Here is a 23,213-nt window from a genome sequence, read left to right on the forward strand (position 1 = left end):
CTGGCAAATAATCTAGGCAAGAAATGAGGGGAACCTAAGACAGACAATGAAAATGCAAATAGAGAGGAAGGGATAGATTTGGATGATATTTAAGTGTTAGAATCAACGGGACTTAGGTCTCTTTGGAGGAAGCAATGTGGAGACAGAGGCGTCAAGGATTACTTCTAAACTGCTAAATCCAGTTGCCTCACTGGACAACTTTTTAATCTCCTAAAGCGGGGTCTTTCCTCCAAAGCTGCTTCACTCAGTTTGCAACCTGTATTCCCCAAACATTTCAGACAGAGAGACTGGCATATGCAGAGTTGTATGCCTGCGTTGTGCTAGTATCACAGCCCTAGATTTCCAAGAAGATCAAGAGTTAACTGTATTTACAAGGTTAGTATGTACTATACACAGCCTCCTCCCTCTTCGTGTCATACTATAATCACTCAGACCTTGATAATTAACATGACAACTGACCCTTTGACAATCATATTAAACTGCATGACTTTTTCTACCTCCCATACTACATGGTAATTACATGCATGATAGAGAGTGGGAGGCTTTCTCCTTTAATACACTGGCTGGGGTTAAAATATTTGGGGTGTCAAAACAGATGGCATCAGGCACTATATTCTGTATACAGCTCAACTTATTCCATATCAGCAGTGGAAAGGATGCCTGACAGAAAATCTATGGCTCAGGCTCCAGTGTAGAAAACATTAATGCAAACTTCCTCTGCCCAAAGGACTTGGCATTTACTACACTTTCTACTGGAAGCACAAGGTTCCTGTGCCAAAGGTCAGGGGCAGAGGGATTAACTTTTCCCATATATTTAAGCAAACTGTCCATCACACCAGAAGTGCAAGCACACACACATACATGCACACCTCACTTACTGTAGTTGATTATGAAAAAGGTCAACTGAATGATCTGCTGCCAGCACACACACACACACACGTGTGCACACACACACATACACACCTCTGCTAACATTAGGAAAATAGAAAAGGAATGACCAGCTTTTAGATTTCAAACAACAAAGAAAATCTAGTCATTCCTGTCAATAGATTCTATTGCTTTCAAAGGTTGAAATTCAAGGATGTTCACTTTTCAGTTCAATAGGTCATTTATCCCCCAAAGACTTTGCAAAGCAAGAAAATAAACAACCTGTGTGTTTGCCAAATGTCAATACGTGTTAACAAATGAATTACTGGGTAAATAATGCTTGAGGATCACTTCAACTCTCCAAATATTACAATATACTTATAAAAATCACATAGGTAATCTATATTTGCCACTTAGCAAAGAATATGGCACTTATCAAAAAAATAAAGTATTTCTTTCCTGGTTTTTTAATTTGCTTGGGGATCTAGAACACTATATATATGATATAAAGTGAATATACTTACATATTGCATATGCTTTATATGTTACACATACATACATTTATATATTATATATCCATGTTATAAATTATAAAGCACATGAAATATGTTACAAATATATGTATAAGTTTATATATTTCTCCAAAACAAATCAAAGGTTTTTATATTTATATTCTTCCATTTTGTACATTCATATTTCCCCAAAATTAAAATCTATCTAGAGTGGTAAAAACATGCACCCAGGTGAGGTATACAAGAAAGTTCTAATCATCATTCCTCCTTCCCATTGTCTTTTGAGTGCATTTCGTGAGTCCCAGGGAAGTAGTTAATCACCCACAATGAGTGATGTCATCCACTTGTGTGTCATTTGCACATCCATCACAGAGCACACACTGGGAATGTACAACATCTCCCATAGGGTCAGATAAAAAGGAAAACCTTCTTTCCTCCACTGATAGGTTTGAATGATGCAAAGCAGGTCAGGTTGAAAAAAAAAAAAAAAAGCTGCTCTGTAAAATTCAAAGCCAAGAAAGAGTTCAAATTGAATCTTTGACAGAGACTGCTTTTAAAGAGACCTCCTATCAGTAAAAAGTGCTGTTCTCCAGGTGATTTCACAAATATTTTTAATGCCAATTCATGTCAGTATTGACACTATGTTTTGACGGTAAGAGGAATTAAAATGATTCTGAGTACCTGAGGTGGCTCTATTGACACATCAGATTACACTTAATGTTTTAACAGCAAAGCAAAGTGGAGCAAAGCAATCACCCTACCATGTCTGGCTTATTAAAGCCCTTTCCAGCCAGGATGGTGTACCTTGCGAGGAAGAGACATCTCAAATAGAATCAGTAGGCTTTGAATATAAAAAAAAAAAAAAAAAGACTCAGAATAACACATTCTCAAGCCTTTAAAGGTTATGTTCATTCTTTTCAGTGAGACTATACAAAAACTGGCTCTTTATCGAGCACTCAGAATTTCCTCCATCGGGAATTCCCTGTCTTGAGCAGGAGGAGAATAAGCATAGCAGCTGCGGCAAGACCTGGGCTCCAGGCCTGAAGGCTCCAAAGGTCCACCTGGGGATCAGCAAGGATCTTTGGGTCTGTGCTTTCAACAAGATATGTTAGAGCAAGGGGTCTAAGGTGTACAGGGCTTCATGAATTGTCACAATCTCATGCAATTCTAAATCTTCTAATCATGCGGAAGGGGCCTGCTTACAAAGGTCAGCTGTGCAATTTGTTAAGAATTATTCCCATAGCTGAAGTCTACATGGAGAAAGTACAAAGGACAATGAAGATTAAGCTCCTATCAGGCCAATGGGGATGACAATTCTAACATCCTCTTTCTTTCTTCAAAGACAAAAATATCATCAAAGTAGACCCTACCCAGAGGGCCGGGTATGCTTTAAGTGAGAAAGAACTAATAGCCCTTTCCTAACTATTTTCTCAAACTCCCCCTCAAAAAAAATCTGGCACTTTGGTAGGGAACACCTGATATTTCATACCAGTAGAATTACATCTTGGAATTTCTAGATTTAACAGGAATTACCATAGAACAGGAATTTGTTACCAAGAGGTAACAATTCTTGTTTGTCTATTTACAACTGAATAGTTACTTTACCTTTTTGTTTTTCAAGGTTTTATTTTTTTCCATCTGATTCAATGCAACCTGGAATAGAAAGTATCTGTTCACACCTAGGACTATGGGATTTCCAAAACATTTTTTTCATCAGTGTGTTTATATATGAATCTAAGTGGAAGAAAGCAGATAATTCTCCCTAAAAGACATATTTTGCAGCTATCTGTGGAAAACAGGCAAGCCATTGCTCGCCTAGTGCTGGTAATCACAAAGCATTTTTCTGAAAGCTTTGTAAATGCTTTTTGCCCTACAGATAAGAGACTTAAAGTAGACAGAAATAAATGACAGGGCTCACAGTGACTTACCTCTATGGCACTGCTGCTTGCCTAGCAGGCTGAGAACTCCAAGCTTTTCGTGGTTCCTGTCAGGTTTGACTCTCCTGCTGCCAGCCAAGATGTGATGGCAAGGAAGGCAGTGGGGAGAAAAGAATGTGAACGGGATCTGAGTCAGCCAGACCCAGGGTTGAACCCAGCTCTGCCACTTACTAGCTGGGAAGCCCAGCTTCTTCTATGGTCAAATTAGGATGATAAACCCGTACCAGACTGTGGTTAGGAGAAGTAAATTAAAGTGTCTGGACTAGTGCTTAGAATACAGGAACTAGTTATTTTTCCTTCTTGGAGCACATGCAATGCTTTTTTGTCACGTTGTGAAAACAATCAATATAACAACTTATGTTTACACACCAAAGTGAGAAGTACCCCACAAGGAATAACCTACTCATCACTTTACTTAGTCCATATATGCCTTCAAATTCCCAGCAGTATTAGCCAGCTTCTTATGAACTCCCCATTGCAGAAGTCATTGGCTACATTTTCTTCCCTAAATGCATTCTCTCCAATTTAAGAGAGAGCCCAGGAGGTTGGGCTCAGAACAGAATGGATATCTAACATGTTGACTGCCAATTCTCACCACTGCTAAAGCTCCAGAGTAAGAGCAGAGGATAACTGAACTAGAAAAAAAGCTTTTGTTAATTCTCACATTCATAATTAGTTCGGTATGATCAAAAAAAGATGTTCCCACTGTACCCAGGGTAGTTTCTTAGTATCCTCTCTAATCCAGAGGAATGCTGCCTTAGCTCTGTCCATGGTATCTCCACACTGAGCCTGTGGGAACCGAGTGCTCCACTCAGCCCTGACACCTTTAACTCTTGCATCCACCGCCCCCTCCATTGACAGGCAGAGGAATGAAGTTCTGAAGTGCCATGTGCTCTGTTTCTGCTTTTTCCTCTCCTCCAAGGCCAGCTCTCAAAATATATACTGTGGTTTTACCATTACTTGACTTCCCTTCTCCCTCCCCTGCCCCAAACTCCCTTTTTCTGATCATTACCCACATCAACACAGAACTATTCAGCAAAAAGGATTACACTGTATTTAAAAGTTTTTAAAATTATGTATCTATACATGTATATACATATATATTAAGATAGCCACCTTAAAAAGAAAAGTATATATTCTAATATATTTATTTTACATCTCTTTTGGAAGAAGCTAGAAAGGGAGGAAGGTAGAAAGAGAGAAAGAGAGAGAAGAATTTGTCTTTCTTCAGTTTTTCATATGAGTGTTACTACTTCGACACCGTTATAATAGTCTCCAATTATAAATTGCTGTTGGCTTTCTTAGGATCAATATGCCCAAAAGTCCAAATCAAATCTGAATTAAGATCAAATCCTCTTTCAGCTATTATGTCTACATATTGCCAAATCCCCCAAAACAATAGAGATCGTCTCTCCAAAGTGGTACCTCCTCATCCACCATCCTGCCAAGTTCTGCTTTTTATCGTTGCATCCATATGTTGAGTCAACACATATACATTGAGCATACATCATATACCATGGACTGTACTGCACTGGGTGTACAAAAATATATAAAGCAGTGTTCCTGACCCTAAAGAGCTCAGAATAAATAAGGGAGACAGAGAAACCAGCAGTTAAACTAACATAATGGATACAATATTAGGATTATGCACATGACACTAGGAGGGCTAGAGAAAGAAAATAATTCAAACTAAGAAGTCATGGAGGGCTTCCCAGATTCCAAACTGGGTTCCAAAGGTAAAAAGGTGTTCCTAGCAATGAAAATAGCACATGCAATGACATGGGAGTATGAAACAGCATTATACTTATGGAAAACTGCTCTTCATCTAGTAAAAGGGCCTCAGAGTATAGTGGCAGGAAGTAGGATTGGAGAAGCAAGCACAGCTAGATCATGAAGAATTTGGGGTGCTAAATTTATCCTGTGGGCAATAAGGACTGTCAAAGAATTTTAATCAAGGAAGTGATGTAATCATATTTGCATTTAAAAAGCTATGGCCACGGGCTGAAGGCTAATAAATTTAAGTGCGATGGAGGGTAAAGCCATGGAGCCCATGCAACTAGTAATCCAAGCAAGAATTGCTAAAGCAGTAGATTTGGCTATAAAAAGGTAGGGAATTTGGGAGCTAAGACTGGACAAGCCATTTATAGCTATTGAGAATGAAAATGGACAAAATAATCTCAGATGACTCCTGAGTCTCTATCTTTGGTAAAATGATGGTCCCTAAACAGGGACCATGGAAGGAGGAACATATTTGGAGGAAAAACGAGCAGTTCAGTTTGGACATTGAATTGAGGTACCCATGAAACATAGGAGAACAGTAGTCTTTGGATAGTTAGATGTATAGTTCTGGAAATCAGGAGAGGATCTAGGCAGGAAAAAAGGCCAGTGACAAGACAGTTTATATTGAGTTTTCTGGATACTCACTACTAACAGAACATCTCCTTTCTGCTTTTCTTTCTCCCTTCTTTTTAACTTCAATGTTTTCTTACTCTCTTTGACCTACGATCACTTTCAATCATAGTACAATTAATCAAATATGGCTTTCTTTGGTCCCTGCTATATACTAAGGCAAAGGAAAATAAGAAAACTAAACTAATGAGATGAACCAATTTTAATATAATCAACTTAGTAAATTTTTTGTATGTAAGAGAGCAGGTGTTCCACACAAGTTAACAAAGCACCCTGAATATTAAGTTCTAAAAAATTAGTTTCATGCTTTCCACCTTGCAGTATTACTAAAAAGGATATTGCATTATTTTATTGTTTACCAAATGCCCACACATAATAGTAAAATAGGCTGCATGTCCTACTTGTTCCTTCTTACCTTTTCCAGAATAACTATCAAGGATAATCACTTATATTTGCAATACAGAAACAGCAGGACATTTGGGGCTCCTGAGACATTGGTTGTGATTTTGCGTAATACCCATCTTTGGATGGGAATATGCACAGGTCTTTCCACTGTTTCAGGTTCAGAGCTGAAGGTGTGGAGAATCTACCTCAAACTACAAATTATTTTGAATTGGACACACATGCCACGCATTTGTGGACAGCCTAGCATTTGGTACCTGTCATGTGTCCCGTCAACAAATGCAGGAGAAAATGACTTTTCCCCCCTCAAGCGCTATGCTTCAGAAAAAACATGATGACAGTTCTTCTCTGGTATTATATTTTGTGGGAGGAGAGAGGTTCATTTCAAATTAATTTATGATCTGTGAAAAGTGCTAGAAACATGCTTCACTGCACCTAGCAGCATAGTATGCACCACTCCCTTGTAAAATCCATTTGAGGGGCTCTCAAGGCGGGATGATGCTCCCTACTCCCGGGTCAGGCTGCCAGCATTAGCTACTGGTATTCAGAACCATGGAATCAATTTAAGGAGTCAAAGAGGGCTGTCACAGGGAGAGGCTTGGAAAGACAGAACTAAATGCCACTGCAATATCTAAAGGCTGCGCCTTGAGGAATTTCAGTCCACCAGAGAGGTATCACCTGGGCCAGTGCACATATGTTTTTTGTTTTGAAAACAAACCAAGTCCCTTTCTTTCACAAGAACCTCATTTCTCATTATTGGAGTCTGTGCAGGGCAATAGCCAGTTTTTCATCCAGTTTTGCACTAATGTAACGCCTGTCAATAGTCAATTGGTCCCATTTGATCCAGGGCTTACACATACCAAGGGACTTCGTTACAATCACCCAACGTGTCAGGCCCTGATTAAAGTTGTTTTTCCTGCAGGGCTTATGGATCCATATCTATTTTGCTGCTCTCCAGCTGTCTCATAACTCAACTATGAAGCTTTCCTTCAAAGCTAGGCTTTTTGGTTGGCACCTGTTTTCACACAGCAATATTACTACTATACACAATTACAAAACAATTTTTTTCAGAGAGTTATAAACTTTTCTTCAGATTCAGAGCAATTCACACCCACTACATCTAAACCAAAATTGTATTAATCAGCTGAGAGAGAATAGAAGACTCTGGCATCAAACCCAAACGTTTACCCTTCTGTACTCCTGTTTTTTAATTATAAATATCATTGTATTGACAGTCAGACTTAGACCAACTACAAGGTAAAGAAATATTTGTTCAGGGCTTCTCGATAAGGAGGGAAGCAGTGTTGTTATGGAATCCAGAAGCCCTTTCCATAGGTTTTGGTAAATATTTGTTCTGAAACCGTGGGAGGCAAGTAGATCTGAGAGACAAGATAAGAAACAAAGAACAGGTAACCTACAGTGAAGGCTAGAGCTTGGGACAGATTCCAGAGTGGAATAATTCCTGGAAATTATTAGTTAAGGTAGAATCTAGGTACTACTCAGGAGCTAGATAAATTATACACAGGGAGAAAAACAAAGTATGAAATATCCACACCAGAAATCAGGACACATCTGCATCAGAGTTTAAGGTAAGGTTATGGACTGAAACAGATAAGCAATAATAATAAAGAAGCACGCACCCAGGCAAGGAGAGAAGTACCTGGGGATCGAGTACCCAGAGCAGTATTCCAAAATCAAAGGATAAGGATGGCAAGATTTTTTTTTTTTTTTTTTAATCACTGTGGTAGCCACAGGCTGCTACCAGTAAAGAGATCTTCTAGCAAGGCAATCGTCTGCCCCAGCCAGGAGCCTTAGCATTTCTATGAAGGCTGAAACAACTCCATAGCAGAACAGCCTGTGAGAAGTAAATGACTGCATCTGGACAAATGAAGGAACAGGCTCAGCAAATCCAAACAAATGAGTTTCACATGAGATGCTCCTTCCCCTCGCAGCTTAGGCTTTTCCTTTTTGGAGCTAAACAGATTTTAAATGGAAAGTGTCCACTGATCTGTGGGTCCATTCCATGGACTCCATATGAGATACTTGCACATGTTCCTTTAGCTCATACCATTTCCCCGAGCTTCTCTAAGTTCTGGGGGGAATTAGGGGTGGGATACAACAACGGAGAACAGACAAGGGAAAGACTGGAGGTCAAGGAGTCCAAGTTTTAACCTCTGCTGCACAATCCATTCAGAGTTTGAATCTGGAGAGGTCTTTAAATTTGGAGAATTGCTTTAGAATCCTCATTTTAAAGAGACCAGGGACGTCGTTATTCATGGGAATCATTCATGGAGATTTGGGGTTTAATCAGGATATTAATACTCAAGAAAAGACTGAGTAGAACAAAAGCTATTCTTTTCTTAGGAGCCAATTGCTTTAATAATATATATGGCAACAGATCTTTTAGAAATATTCTACCAAGGATGAGAAACCAATTTTTAATAATATATTTTATACAATAGACATTGTCCAGGTGAAAAGCCTTGACTAACAGCCCTAACAAAATACTTTTTACTAATTTTGGCCTTAAATGCCTCTCTCTGATTATGAACAGCTTCAATTATCACTACTACAATGACTCAAATTGGTAACAATGTTACAATGGTAGCTCACTTCTAAAAGCTTCCTGTTGGCTTAAGAGTTTTTTTCCCTATCATTTTTTTTTCAATTGTGATGAACAAACAAGTATCAAACGATTATTTAGGACATTTGGAAGAACTATTAGAGACTTGAAGATTGACTTTAATATTCCTCCTAGTACTGCAAAGCAAAACTTGATTTGAGGATCTATTTTCTTTGTTGAGTCTTTGGTGCTGAGGAATAAGATTTAGTAAGTTTCAGAGCTCTGTTTATAGTCAGATTAATATCAAGAAAAATAGATATTCTGGGGGAAAGAAAGGGAAATTTTCTCTTTATCATGTGAATTTTTCAGAGGAAAATAGTCATAAATAATGATGGAAGATCAAAATTATTGGTGTTCTAACTTTTTTAGTAATAAATGAAAGCAAAAAATGATTTCTACAAAAATATCTTGAAGGCACATAAAAATCATTTTTTAATTTTGTTTTTAACCAGTCAGATATATTCGTGAAAAATGGGATGTTGCTGTCATTTCAAAACTCTGAAAGGAAACTTATTTTGCAGTCATGTTATTGATAAACTCATGCCAAGAGAAGCCCCTCTCTTTGACTCACTACAGATTTCTCTCTAGAGCCATAGTATGCTTATAAAAATATAAGTGCCACCCAATGACAGAAAGATAATTCCCTTGAATACTTCCCAGAAAATGTTCTAATATCTTGTTCTTTAGAAAATTAAAGAGGAAGAAACTACATCCAAAGTGCAACTCTACTGTGGTCAAAACTACTACATGTTGCACTGCATGGTGCAATGTATGCCTCAAAGTAGAAACCTTCAAGTATCACCTTAGGAATTGAGGTGAGACATGGAGCAAACTTGTATGCTGAGAAAAATTGTCTCCGGTACTACTGCTGTGTTTATTATTCAGATATTACTAAGCAATTGAAGTAGCAAGAATGACAGCCCACTGTTTCTAGAGAGAACTAGAAACTATTTTATCAAAAGAACAATCTCACAATCTGTTGACTGTTGTGGCAGTGATCCCTGGTGTTCTCATTTAAAGAAATGAAAATTTTAATCCTGCTCCCACGGAAGAAAAAACTAGTCCGTGAATGGCAGTGTTCAGTCAGTGGCATCTACTGCTGATGTTACATTCAATTGAGAACATGAAATAGGTGTATAAAAGTAGTAAGAATTGTGTAAAACTTCCGTTTGATTCTATAAATGTATAAATCAGTGACCAGGATTCTCAAATGTTCTATAAAATATAGAGACAAATGTCACCAATTATAAATGTCTTTCCAAGAAAGAAAAACCCCTTTCAAGCCAGAAGTAAGACAAAAGGTCTTAGGATGTGACCACATATTCAGACATAAATTCCCTTTTCCTCTTGTGTTTCTCTTTACTTAAATTCCTTTCTGTTTCCATTTCCTCTTCTACATTTTTCCAGTTTTTGCACCATTTTATCTTTACCAAACTGCTTCTTTTACTCCCTCCTCATATCTTCACGTGTTCAAGTCTCATCTCTTTGTCTTTTCCTCATTTTATTATAGATTTTTGGTTTGCAGTTACCACGAGGCTTTTGTATAGCAGTCTATATACACGTGATTATTTTTAGTTGCTGATCTCTTAATTTCAAATGCATTTTTTAAAACCCTGCATTTGTACTCTCCTCCCCTAATGATTACTGTTTCTGATATTATATTTTACATCTAATTGTTCTGTGTATCCTTTAACTGCTTATTGTGGATACAGATGATTTTACTACTTTTGCCTTTTAACCTCCCTACTAGCTTTATGTGTGCATGATTTCCTACCTTTACTGTATGTTTGCCTTTACCAGTGAACTTCTTCATTTTGCAATTTTCTCGTTTCTAGTTGTGGCCTTTTCTTTTTCACCTAGAGAAGTTCCTTTAACATTTGTTATAAAGCTGGTTTCATGGTGCTGAACTCCTTTAGCTTTTGCTTGTCTGTAAAGCTTTTGATTTCTCCATCAAATCTGAATGAGAGCCTTGTTAGGTAGAGTATTCTTGGTTGTAGGTTTTTCTCTTTTATCACTTTTAATATATCATGCCACTCCCTTCTGGCCTGCAGTTTCTGCTGAAAAATCAGCTGATAGCCTTATGTGAGCTCTCTTGTATGTTATTTGTTGCTTTTCTCTTACTGCTTTAATATTCTTTTTCTTTAATTTTTGTCATTTTAATTACTATGTGTCTTGGCGTGTTCCTCCTTGGGTTAACCCTGTATGGGATTCCCTCCACTTCCTGGACTTTGGTGACTGTTTCCTTTCCCAGGTTAGGGAAGTTTTCAGCTATTACATCTTCTAAAATGTTTCTAAACATTTTCTCAGGCCCTTTCTCTCACTCTTCTCCTTCTGGGATCCCTATAATACAAATATTAATGTGCTTGACATTGTCCCAGAGGTTTCTTAAACTGTTCTCATTTCTTTTCATTCTTTTTCTGTTCAGCAGCAATGATTTCCATTACTCTGTCTTCCAGCTTGCTGATCCACTCCTGTATATCATTTAGTCTACCACTGAATCCTTCTAGTGTACTTTTCATTTCAGTTATTGTATTCTTCATCTGTTTGGTTGTTCTTTATATTTTCTCTTTTTAACTGTTAAAAATTTCCAACTTCTCACTTTGTTCGTGCACTCTTCTCCCAAGTTCTTTGATCATCTTTACATTCATTACTCTGAACTCTTCCTTGGGTAGGTTGCCTATGTCCACTTCACTTAGTTCTTCTGGGGTTTTATCTTGTTCCTTTGTTTAGAACATGTTCCTCTGTCACCTCATTTTGTCTAAGTTGCTATTTGTATTTTCATGTGTGTGGTAGGTTAGTTACATTTCTTGACCTTGGAGAAGTGGCCTTCTGTAGAAGACATCCTATGCATTCCAGCATGCATTCCCCTCTCATCACCCAAGCTATATGCTCTAGGGATTCTCCCTAAGAGGGTTTCATGGGTCCTTCTGTTGTGGTGGGCTATGTGAGTGGTCTGGTAGGCTTGGTTGGCCCCTAGCCCAGTTGGTTGCCAGGCCCTACTTTGTGCAGATTCTGTTGGCTGCTCTTTAGTGGGGTCTGGAAATGAGGCAGCTGGCTGCAGAATCCTAGGGGTCCCCAGGGTAGTGCTGGCTCACTGGTGGGTGGAGTCAGGGTCCTGAAGATTCCAGGGCTGTTGCCCGCCCACTGATGGGTGAAGCCAGGTCCTGGGGTTGATGCCAGACTACTGGCAGGCAGAGGCAGTTCCTGGAGTCTGGCTGCAGGGCCCAGGGATCTCAGAGCTCATTTCAGATTGTTGGGTGGTGGGGGATGGGGGATTGGCTCCTGACACAGTTGGGTACGGGTTCTGGGGTGTCCCGAAGCTTGTGTCAGCCTGCCAGTGGACAGGGCCAGGGCCCAGCTGGTACCAGGGTAGGGTCTGGCCTGCTGTGGGTGGGCTGGGTATGCAGGCTGCAGGATCATGGTTCTCTTGAGTCTGGTGTCTGCCCCCTGGGAGGTGAGACTGGCCTAGAGGCTAGTGCAAGCTTCCTGGAGGGCGGGGCTGGTGCCTGCCCACTGGTGGATGGAGCTGGGTCTTGGTCCTCTGGTGGGCAGCTCCATGTCTAGGGGCGTGTCTAGAGGCGGCTGTGGGCTCAGGAAGCCTTTAAGCAGCCTGTCTGCTGATGGCTGGGGCTGTGTCCCCACCCAGTTAGCTGTTTGGCTTGAGGCTTCCCAGCATTGATGCCTACGAGCGGTTGCGTAGGGCCAGGTTTTGGCACTAATGAGTAGAAGGAGGGTCCCAAGATGGCAGCCACCAGCAGGAGTGTTCACGCTGTAGAATGTTCCCAAATATGACTGCTACCAGTCTCCGTGTCCCCAGAGTGAGCCACAGCCACCCCCCAGCCCCGCTTCTCTGGGAGACTCTCTAAGACTAGCAGGCAGGTCTGGCCCAGGCTCCTATCAAATTACTCTTTCACCCTGTGTCCCGGTGCACATGAATTTGGTGTGTGTCCTTTAAGAGTGATGTCTCTGTTTCCCCCAGTCCTGTGGGTCTCCTGAAATTAAGCCCCTCTGGCCTTCAAGGCCAAATGCTCTGGGGGCTCATCTTCCCAGTGCAGGACCCCTAAGTTGTGGAGCCCAACGGGGTGCTCAGAACTGTCACTCCTGTGGGAGAACTTCTGCAATGTAATTATTCTCCAGTTTGTGAGTTGCACACCTGGGGGTATGGTACTTGATTATATTGTGAGTCCGCCCCTCCTACCCATCTCACTGTGGTTCCTTCTTTATGTCTTTAGTTGCAGAAGATCTTTTCTGGTAGGTTCCAGTCTTTTCCATCAATGGTTGTCCTGCAGATAGTTGTGATTGTGGTGTGATTGTGAGATGAGGTGAGCTCAAGGTCTTTCTACTCCACCATCTTGGCTGATCTCCTTCCTTTTCCTCATTTTTATTCACACCTGCTGTGAGTCTTCTTCTCATATAGCACCAGACGAGGTTCAATACTCTTGTGCTTTCATTTAGAAATAGTATAAAGCACCAAGAAAGAGATATCTCAAATTTAGGTAAGAATATGTGATATATTTTTTTAAATAAGTGCTCAACTAGAGAGACCTAGCATCCAAAAAGAAAATCATAACAACAAAAAAAAATTTATAGAGAAATGGGGTATTGCCCAATTGAAAAGGAATTAGAAGTTACATGTCTTGACCATTCTACCAACTTTGAATTCAGTGTTTGTCTTTGGACCTCTATCTCTGAGCTAGTGACTTTTCCATAATTAGCACTTAATAAATGTGTATTGAATTATATTAATGTAATATCTAAGTTGATTCAAGTTTTCAACCACCATCAAAACTGTCTGGTTAATTAGATGTCTGTATTTCTTGGGATGAGTTTCTTGTATTCATGTACAGGTAAGAATAATGAAAAACAATCATCTTAACACTGTCTAATTGTAATACCTAGATTACTGATCATCTACTATATTCAAGTATCTTCTATGAAGATCATTAGGTTACTCCCAAATTTTCCAACAATATTTTGATGCCCACTTTATAAATGAGGAAACAATCTGAAGGTTTTGACTAGACCATATAATTCATCCAGTAAGTAAAGGAGTGAGGGGATCTGAACATAGCCCCTCTGGTGCTAAACTCGTGTTCTTTCATTACCCCACACTACAATTGTAGCCTTAGGAACAATAGACAGTCTTGAGGTGATGCTACGAAGAGAGATTCTGAGCCTTAAAACAATTGATACAACCTGTAAAAATAAACAATTTTTTTTTCAAATTGCCCTTCCAACAAGTGAGGCTTTCTTGTCATTTATTTCTGCATGTAGAGGGTCACATTGTTTGAAGTTGTATTCAATCAGAGGTATGTTTCCCATGTGCCTACTGTCGTCTCTTACTTGATTAGAGAAAAACTAAAACATGCAGCAAAGTGTGTAATCTTACCAGCATTGGTTACATTTCCTCCTTATTTACTGTTTGAAACTATGCCCCTTTCTTCGGCAAACAATACACTTAGTTAAGAATAACTCTAGTATCGTTCTGTAAACAGGACTACTACAAAGGTGACACTCAATTTCTGCAGCAGAGGCAAGCAGATGGCTCTTCATGGCTCCCCACCAGCCAGGCCACAGAGTGGCCTTGAGGGCAGCCAGTTGCCTGCCCTCTCAGGATGAGACATACAAATACAGCTGCTCTGTGGGGAGAGAACTGGACAAGAGAGGCAGAAAAATGACTGTCTAGAGGAGAAAAACTGAAGCAGGAGAGAAGAGGCCAGAACAACAGGCTCACTTAGAATTTGTTCATTTTACCAAATAATTGCTGCAGAGGAATAAAGACCATTGATATATAGTCTCAGTTATGTCATGGGACAAAGCATAACATTCAGCCTGATGCCTGGGCTTCTTGCCCATAATAAAACGTTATTGCATAATAAGACTGATTTCCTGCATAAAAAAGAGGTGAATAATATTTATTTCCAGTGTAAATTATCACCATTAGTTCACAAAATGCTTTCCTTGTTCAGGAATTACAGGAAGGAGGAGATGTCAAAACAGAACATAAAGGAGAAGCAATTTAAATATATTACTAAATCATAATCTTTTTATGGAATCCTATAGTTTACCAAACACTGTCACCATTATTTGGCTAAACTGGACCAAAACCAAACCTTATATGACAGGGTCTATAATACTTCTTTTACAGGTGAGAAATCTGAGACTAATTGGGTTACGTAACTTGCCCAAGGTATCACTGGTTGTGATGGTTAATTTCATGTGTTAATTTGAGTGACCACAGGGTACCCAGATTAAACATTATTTCTGGGCTTGTCTGTGATGGTATTTCCAGATGAGATTATCATTTGAATGGGTGGATCAGTAATGCAGACTGTAAACCCAATGTGGTGAGAATCATCCAATCTAATGAGGACAAGGACAGATCAAAAGGCAGAGGAAGGAGAAATTCACCCCTTTATTTTTTCTGCCTCAGTGTTTGAACTGGGACATCTCATCTCACCTTCCTTTGCCCTCGGACTGGGATTTACACCATCAGCTCCGCTGGTTCTCAGGCCTTCCGACTTGAAGAAATTACAGCATGGGCCTTCCTGGGTCTCCAGTTTGCAGATGGCAGATTGTGGGGCTTCTCAGCCTCTATAATTGCATGAGCCAATTCCTAATATATATATTCTCCTCCTGGTTCTGTTTCTCTGGAGAACCGGGGCTAACAGAAAACAAAGAATCCAGGACTTTACTAGGGACTTCAAATCTAAACTCCAGGAACACACTTTCCATAAGACTACACAACATCCAACTGAGCGTTTTACTTTTGAAAAAAAATGTGTTGAGTCAGCTACTTCTCTCATGTATTTCCACAGCCAGGGCATGTGACCTGTACAGTTGTTCAAGGTTCTGCAACTAGAAGGGCCCTGCCCTTGGTTTAATACCCTGTTGTTACCATCTTGACATCTGAACAAGGTGCCCCACATTTTCACTTTGCACTGGGCCCCACAAATTACGTAGCCAGGGCTGTCTACAGCATGCAGTACAAACCAACTAGCATAGATCACACTGAGTCTTGATTGTGGGTTTAGTAATGTATTGTTGCCAGCAGATGGCCACCCCTTCTGAGTAGGTCTCTGGGACCTTCCATGACAGGCCCCAGTTACCTCTGATCTCATCTGGGCCCTTCGCATTTTCCATTCCAGCCACATTGCCTCTTGGCACTTTTCCTACTACATGAAGCACCATCTCCTCTGCCTAAAAGACTTCTCCCTCAGATATTCCTGGGCGTCACTCCTTCTATTCATTTCTCTGTTCAAATGCTATTTCCACAGAGAGAACTTCTCTGACCATCCATTTGTGTTTACAATGCCCCCCCTTTCTCACCCCATTATTTACCCTGCTTAACTTTCATTTATAGCATTGCAATACCATCTTAAGTAATACACAGTCATTTGTTTAATTTTCATTGTTGTTCTGGGCTAAATTGTGTCCCCACAAAACTATATGTTGGGGCTTCCCTGGTGGCGCAGTGGTTGAGAGTCTGCCTGCTGGTGCAGGGGACACGGGTTCAAGCCCTGGTCTGGGAGGATCCCACATGCTGCGGAGCAACTAGGCCCATGAGCCACAACTACTGAGCCTGTGCGTCTGGAGCCTGTGCTCCGCAACAAGAGAGGCCACGATAGTGAGAGGCCCGCGCACCGCGATGAAGAGTGGCCCCCGCTTGCCACAACTAGAGAAAGCCCTCGCACAGAAACGAAGACCCAACACAGCCAAAAATAAATTAATTAATTTAAAAAAAAAAACAACTATATGTTGAAGCCTTAACCCCCAGTACCTCAGAATGTGACTGTACTGGGAAATACGAACTTTAAAGAGGTAATTGAGTTAAAAGGAGGCCATTGGGGTGGGCCCTAATTATATCTGACTAATGTCCTTATAAGAGGAGGAACTTTAGACACAGAGACAGCAGGGGCATGCACACACAGAGAAAACATCATGTGAGGACACAGCAAGAGGGTGGCCACCTGCAAGTCAAGGAGAGGGTCTTCAGGAGAAACCAAACTTGCTGACAGCTTGATCTTGGATTTCAAGCCTCCAGAACTGTGAGAAAATAAATTTCCACTGTTTAAGCCTCCAGTCTGTGGTATTTTGTTATGAGAGCCCTAGCAAACTAATACAATTATCTTTGCCATCCACTAGAATGTGATGTCTCTGAGAGAATAGATTTTGTTTCGTCCACTACTAAAAGGCTCAATGCCAAGCAATCGACACAGTAGATATTTTTAAATTGTTGAATAAGCAATGAATGATTTCACAATTCCTTAAGAGGAATTTGAAGAGAATCTCCAAATACTCTGTGATATCAAAATGTTTTATTCTATGCTACCTGAATTAATTATGCCACAGAAGGAGACTTGGGAACCATTTTGTTAAACAAAGGTTTTCACTGTAATGGGACTTGACCAGCTCTGTGTTTTTAACCAGGCTTGTAATGCACCCACTAATGGATTATGTCAGGACCAAGAGGCTGAAGATCACAAAACATGCTAGAAGGAAGGCTTTTGTCACATGGTGTTTGTTATTAGAAAAACTACAAAAACAACCTACAGCAAAAATCAATCGGAAACTAAAAGGATACCCCACAACCTCCCTCCCATGCATCTCCTTGATAGTCAAGATGAGTTAAAACTAATTACTTTTACCACTTCTAAAGCTACAAAACCACAGCTTTATTCCAACAAACAACACATTCAAATTGCTGCATGTTCCTCAGGTTGTGTCCATATTACCACAGTTTTTGTCCTCACATTAACAGGACAAAACATGAGAGTAGCAAATTACCGGTCATCACATTGATTGACAGTCCCACAGTTCTACACTCCTATGCCCAGGGTGGCTAATATTCCCTAGGAGGTGACAGATGCTGAGCTTTTCAGGCATTTCTGCCTCTGATGACGTTTTTGACATGGGCAGTTAGCCTCTGACAGCTTCCACTGGGTAGGTAACTGGAGCTACCTGAGTGTCACAAGGCCCTAAAAGAACATAAGACCTGAAATTACCCTCTTGGGCACAGGACATGTCTGCTTGCTGCCTAAAGTAGTACAGACCTATAGAAAATGTTACACAGATGTTCATGATTTCCATTTCTAAATGTATGAGATCAAAAGGAAAGTGAAATTGTGGTAGAAATTTCAGAGTGACTCCTATTTTACACTTGGCTTCCTCACAAATCTTATTTCCATGCTACTGAAAATAGGGAAAGAATTAGATGTACTAAGGGTACCTAAAGCCAGCTACTCTGGTAAACTTGTTAATACTTTAAGTCATTTAATTTTCAACCTAAACCTCTGGAGTAACTATTTCTATCGATAAGGGGTGATGAATCTAAGGTTCAGAAAATTCAAGATCATGCACTTAGAAATGACAGTAATGACATCTTCGCAACACTCCAATTTCTGGTGAAAGAAGTTATCTCCTCCTTTCTAAAAGTCAGCCCTTACCCTATCCTCAGCCTTTGAGATTTAGTTGGGGCAGACCTAACAAGTAGTTCTGCGAAATGGAAATGTAACCTAGGCCCATGTATCCATAGCAATAAGGAACGAGGATGACATCTGGGACTTTTGCAGGAATTGCTAAACAGATAAGACATTAACTAACACTGAACCTACCACATGTCATCATAGGAAGAAAACCTGGCTAGGAATGAAGCTACCAGAGAGAAAAGCAAAGCAAAAAATGGAAAAAGATGGTCCAGAGAGGGACTGGAAGAGAGAAAGAGAGAGAGAGAGTACAGAAGCATAATTTGACCCCCACATCTAGCCATGCCAGAGAGCCATAGATGCATACTTTGACTTTTCCTTTTGTCTGCCATCAACTTTTTTCCCCTAAAGCAAATTTAGGTATTTTTTGTTTTTGTTTTTCATCACATGCAATCAAGAGTCCTGTAGAATTCCTAGGACAGGGTTGTACACTATTTTTGACCAATCATTTTATGATGTTCTTTTTCCATGATAGACTCAATAGTTTAGGCTTCATTTGTTTATTTAGTTATTGAAAACTAATACCAACAAGGACAATTTGACTCCACCATCTTTATTCTAATAATAATAATCATCAGAATCTCTACATGTGTTACACATCATAATGTAGTATCAACCCTACTGTGAAATGAGATAATAAGTATTTACTAAGATATCAATATCTTCTGATCCTTGCTCTACCTCCTAAGGTATTGCCAGAGGAAACCAAGGCTTGGAGACGTTTGGAGACTTGACCAAGAAAACTTGGCTAACTAGTGGCAGAGATAAGTTAACCACTCTTCACTCTCGTGTTACAAATACCTTTTGGTATTACAAAGACAAATAACCAGAATGATAGACACCCTTTCCTGTAATTTGTAAAGCACTTTAATCGATGTAAGATGGGTGTAAAAGCTTCAGTACTAACTAAATATCTTAAGAATGAGGGCCTCATTTCTAACCTAAATAGCCAATTAAAAATTTTGCTATATCCATAGTTTTCAACTTAATTTTGAGGAACCATAGGGCTAACACTTGGGGTGGGCTTATTTAATAATCAAACATTTTAAAATAAAATTGTATCAAATTTAAACATGGAGTTCTTAAAACATCTCCCACAGATTCTGAGGGAAACTGTTTGAAAACCACTATCCTAGAGTACACAGAAAATATTGTTGTCTGTTTATTTTTGGAACCAGAAAATAGTCTGCAAATGGACAGAACAAGTCAAAAGAGGCTGAGAACCAGGCATAAGGTCCAGTTATCTGTATGAAATGGGAGTGAAGCAGAGTACAGAAAATGGTCACACCTGAAGGCAGCTGTTACAGAGATAGCTGGATTGTCCAAGAGGCCCCATAGCAGATAGCGTGGCCAGACAGAGGACTTGAGTTCTAGGTAGCCATAAGGTCAGAGTCATAATCTCAAGAAACAGGAATACTAAATGAATTATCAAAGCAGGGGGTAAAGCAAAGGACAGGGATTAAAACACGTTACTGAAACTGGGATACATGGTAGGGCTTAGTCTTGGGATTCTAATTAATAAATGAAGGAAATCAGATCAGAGTAAGATCTATCCAAAGACCTTAATATAGGTCCTCCCAAGCTATCTGTCTGAAGCTTCTTCATTTTTCCAGAAGAGAAATAGGATTACCTCTAAAACCTGAAGCTAGACTAAGCTTTCAGTTGGGAAATTTAATGATCCAGGCACAGAAGTGCTACAGGGACACAGGCTTTCCCATATAATATGGCACATATTCCAAAATCTGTTGAGTGAATGTTTACATTTTTAATCATATTGTGACATTAAAAATTTAGCCCTAATTATATAACAAAAACCTTAAGAACCTTGACATTAGCAGAAGCAAGAAGAACTACAATCCTGCAGCCTGTGGAACAAAAACCACATTCACAGAAAGATAGACAAGATGAAAAGGCATAGGGCTATGGACCAGATGAAAGAACAAGATAAAACCCCAGAAAAACAACTAAATGAAGTGGAGATAGGGAACCTTCCAGAAAAAGAATTCAGAATAATGATAGTGAAGATGATCCAGGACCTCAGAAAAAGAATGGAGGCAAAGATCGAGAAGATGCAAGAAATGTTTAACAAAGACCTAGAAGAATTAAAGAACAAACAGAGATGAACAATACGGTAACTGAAATAAAAACTACACTAGAAGGAATCAATAGCAGAATAACTGAGGCAGAACTGATAAATGACCTGCAAGACAGAATGATGGAATTCACTGCTGCAGAACAGAATAAAGAAAAAAGTATGAAAAGAAATGAAGACAGCCTAAGAGATCTCTGAGACAACATTAAATGCAACAACATTTGCATTACAGGGGTCCCAGAAGGAGATGAGAGAGAGAAAGGACCAGAGAAAATATTTGAAGAGATTATAGTTAAAACTTCCCTAACGTGGGAAAGGAAATAGCCACCCAAGTCCAGGAAGTGCAGTGAGTCCCATACAGGATAAACCCAAGGAGAAACACGCCGAGACACATAGTAATCAAACTGGCAAAAATTATTGAAAGCAGCAAGGGAAAATCGACAAATAACATACAAGGGAACTCCCATAAGGTTAACAGCTGATTTCTCAGCAGAAACTCTACAAGCCAGAAAGGAGTGGCATGATATACTTAAAGTGATGAAAGGGAAGAACCTACAACCAAGATTACTCTACCCAGCAAGGATCTCATTCAGATTCGATGGAGAAATCAAAAGCTTTACAGACAAGCAAAAACTAAGAGAATTCAGCCCACCAAACCAGCTCTACAATAAATGCTAAAGGAACTTCTCTAAGTGGGAAACACAAGAGAAGAAAAGGACCTACAAAAACAAACCCATAACAATTAAGAAAATGGTCATAGGAACATACATATCGATAATCACCTTAAACGTGAATGGATTAAATGCTCCAACCAAAAGACACAGGCTCGCTGAATGGATAAGAAAACAAGACCCATATATATGCTGTCTACAAGAGACCCACTTCAGACCTAGGGACACATACAGACTGAAAGTGAAGGGATGGAAAAAGATATTCCATGCAAATGGAAATCAAAACAAAGCTGGAGTAGCAATACTCATATCAGAAAAAAATAGATTTTAAACTAAAGAATGTTACAAGAGACAAGGAAAGACACTACATAATGATCAAGGGATCAATCCAAGAAGAAGATATAACAATGATAAATATATATGCACCCAACATAGGCGCACCTCAATACATAAGGCAACTGCTAACAGCTATAAAACAGGAAATCGACAGTAACACAATAATAGTGGGGGACACTAACACCTCACATACTCCAGTGGACAGATCATCCAGACAGAAAATTAATAAGGAAACAGAAGCTTTAAATGACACAATAGACCAGATAGATTTAATTGATATTTATAGGACATTCCATCCAAAAACAGCAGATTACACTTTCTTCCCAAGTGCACATGGAACATTCTCCAGGATAGATCACATCTTGGGTCACAAATCAAGTCTCGGTAAATTTAAGAAAACTGAAAACATATCAAGCATCTTTTCCGACCACAACACTATTAGATTAGAAATCAATTACAGGGAAAAAAACGTAAAAAACACAAACACATGGAGGCTAAACAATACGTTACTAAATAACCAAGAGATCACTGATCAAAGAGAAATCAAAAAATACCTAGAGACAAATGAAAATGAAAACATGACGATCCAAAACCTATGGGATGAAGCAAAAGCAGTTCTAAGAGGGAAGTTTATAACTATACAAGCCTACCTCAAGAAACAAGAAACATCTCAAATAAGCAATCTAAACTTACATCTAAAGGAACTAGAGAAAGAAGAACAAACAAAACCCAGTTAGTAGAAGGAAAGAAATCATAAAGATCAGAGCAGAAATAAATGAAATAGAAACAAAGAAAACAATAGCAAAGGTCAATAAAACTAAAAGCTGGTTCTTTGAGAAGATAAACAAAATTGATAAACCTTTAGCCAGACTCATCAACAAAAAGAGGGAGAGGACTCAAATCAATAAAATTAGAAATGAAAAAGGAGAAGTTACAATGGACATCGCAAAAATACAAAGCATCCTAAGAGACTACTACAAGCAACTCTATGCCAATACAATGGACAACCTGGAAGAAATGGACAAATTCTTAGAAAGGCATAACCTTCCAAGACTGAACCAGGAAGAAATAGAAAATATGAACAGACCAATCACAAGTAATGAAATTGAAACTGTGATTAAAAATCTTCCAACAAACAAAAGTCCAGGACCAGATGGCTTCACAGGTGAATTCTATCAAACATTTAGAGAAGAGCTAACACCCATCCTTCTCAAACTCTTCCAAAAAATTGCAGAGGAAGGAACACTCCTAAACTCATTCTATGAGGCCACCATCACCCTGATACCAAAACCAGACAAAGACACTACAAAAAAAGAAAATTACAGACCAATATCACTGATGAATATAGATGCAAAAATCCTCAACAAAATACTAGCAAACAGAATCTAACAACACATTAAAAGGATCATACACCATGATCAGTGGGGTTTATCCCAGGGATGCAAGGATTCTTCAATATACGCCAATCAATCAATGTGATACACCATATTAACAAATTGAAGAATAAAAACCATATGATCATCTCAACAGATGCAGAAAAAGCTTTTGACAAAATTCAACACCCATGTATTATAAAAACTCTCCAGACAGTGGGCATACAGGGAACTTACCTCAACATAATAAAGGCCATACACGACAAACCCACAGCAAACATCATTCTCCATGCTGAAAAACTGAAAGCATTTCCTCTAAGATCAGGAACAAGACAAGGATGTCCACTCTCGCAACTATTATTCAACATAGTTTTGGAAGTCCTAGCCATGGCAATCAAAGAAGAAAAAGAAATAAAAGGAATACAAATTGGAAAGGAAGAAGTAAAACTGTCACTGTTTGCAGATGACATGATACTATACATAGAGAAGCCTAAAGATGCCACCAG

Source organism: Balaenoptera acutorostrata, chromosome 6, assembly GCF_949987535.1.
Source record: "Balaenoptera acutorostrata chromosome 6, mBalAcu1.1, whole genome shotgun sequence".
NCBI classification, from domain to species: Eukaryota; Metazoa; Chordata; class Mammalia; order Artiodactyla; family Balaenopteridae; genus Balaenoptera; species Balaenoptera acutorostrata.